Source organism: Aplysia californica, unplaced genomic scaffold, assembly GCF_000002075.1.
Source record: "Aplysia californica isolate F4 #8 unplaced genomic scaffold, AplCal3.0 scaffold00930, whole genome shotgun sequence".
Classification (NCBI taxonomy): Eukaryota; Metazoa; Mollusca; class Gastropoda; order Aplysiida; family Aplysiidae; genus Aplysia; species Aplysia californica.
Genome location: NW_004798200.1, coordinates 192,466 through 194,737, shown reverse-complemented (window position 1 = coordinate 194,737; position 2,272 = coordinate 192,466).

Here is a 2,272-nt window from a genome sequence, read left to right as displayed (position 1 = left end):
ACTACAACGACAACTACAACGACAACGACAACGGCAACGACAACAACAACAACAACAACAACAACAACAACAACAACAACGACAACAGCAACGACAACAGCAACGACAAACTCCATCAGTCCACTCACCAGCCCCTGTTGACCTGTGGGAGGTCTTGTATTCACAGCTGCTCCTTCACCCGTGCCCGCCGTCCCCCCTTCCAGCTCATGTTCTCCGCCGCTCACCCCTGCCCGCTGACCGGCGCTGTGGTCACTGCTCGTCCTCCCAGCTAAGTGACCAGCGGCACTGCGTGGGGCAGAGGCCTCCTGCTGACCAGTCCTTCCCTCCACCACCACCGCGGCCTCACTCGCTGACCGCCGGGCCTGTCCCTGCTTCTGCGATGTTCCAGACTGCTGGGGGAAGACAAAGAAAAGTGTTCATGACGTCACTGTGGTCTTTGCGGCTACTCTCAAAGCGTTTTTCGCCTCTACAAATTCGCTATCTTAGAATTACAAAGTTGTATATCTACTCAGAGCAACATACTTAGGGAACCTATACAAATAGGTACCAGGGAAAGATCAGGGAAACATAGTTTTTTAAGAGCATCCGAACAAACGAATGAATGGAGAACCATGATCGCCGATGTCTGTCGCAGATCTGGCCCTGGGTGAATTAATGCATCTGCTGCTCAGTACCTAGTTTTGAGATATTTGATCCAAAAGATTTTGAGCTTCTGAACAAGATCATGTTATTTTGAATGCAATTCTTTGAATATCTTGATAACGACTCCGAATAATGTAACGATTTTGATAGAGCAGATAAAACATTTGGTTTCTGGTCTCATGGTCTTAGTAACTCAAAACGGCCAAAAATGTCAGATAAAACTTTGTAATTCTGTGGTAGCGACACAACATTCAAATTTATAATTTGGGTTTCTTCGACCTTCATTGTAAGTAGCAACCCAGGCTGTGAGGGGTAACGCAGTCCAGCAGAAATTCGGAGACATTCCATTGATGAAATACATTTCCAATAATTGTGGCAATGAATGTTACGTCTTTTGTATGAAAGGATGACCGGCGTTTGTGGTGAAGCTGTTAGGCATTTCGCTGTCGCACGCAGGAGAGCCTAGTTCGATTCCGGAGTGTTGAGAATTTTACAGAGTATCACGTCTTTCTAAACATGGAGGAGATGTGTGGAAAGTGACGTGAGAGAGATGAAGCTCACTTGGAATTTTCTTGGAAGGATGGCCCAGGACAAAGATAAATGGAAAGAGCTTGTATGTTGCCTATATCCTGCCAGGGGTGAAAGGTATTGATGGGGAGTTTGTATCACTCTCAGTCTCAGCCCGGGTCGGTTTGGCAAGCAGGTCGGAAGCCCGGTTTAAAAATTATCTAAATTGTGTCGATAGGGGCGTAAAAACAACACCGACAATAAAAAAGAGATACCTTTGTCTATGTCCCAATCACTCTCCACTGACATTTAATTTGCTTGACTGAGCAGCGACCTGGCCCGGACCCGCCATAAACCACAGCGCTGACCGTGACGTCAGACCTTCGATCACCGCTTTGACCTACACTTTGACAGACTGACCTCAGACTTTCCTTTCACACCCTTGACCATGGGGACATGCTCATAGTCACAGACGTCCCGATGACAATGGGCGCGGAGAAGAACGTAAAACCTGACATAATGTACGTGGAGTGACCATCACGCCAAACTGACCATCGGTATCACATGCGCTGTCAGTCTTCCATAATGGGCGCCATATTTAACGGTTTGTGAATGGCGGGAGAACACACACGGACGTGACCCGTCAGATTGGAGGGAGGTTGGGGGGGGGGGTCGAAAGCGGGTCGTTGTGGTGGGAGATTACTGGACCTAGTGAGGGAAAGTTCCTTTTGTCAAGTCACGGAGAGGGTGGTTGGAGGGTGTCTCGGGTAGGTTTTACTTCTTTACTATATCTTTTCTTTGGTTTGTGTCTGTGGTTTTTACTTTTTTGTTTTGTTTCTGTCTGTCATAACTCCCCAGTTCTGTTTTTGTCTGTCTGTCTGTCTGTCTTTATGTTTGTTCCTCTGTTGTTTCTGTTAGTTTGTCTTGCTTTTTCCTGCGCTAAATGGCCGTTATTGCACCGATGTGCTTCTCTCTACTCAAACAAATCCTACACGCACAGTTCGTGAAGTTACAGTACCTAGAATACCCCACACATAGGACAGAACAAACAAAACTGTCTGAAGATTGACTGCCATGAGCGACAGGGAGGGGTGTGTGTGTGTGGATGTGTGTGTGTGTGTGT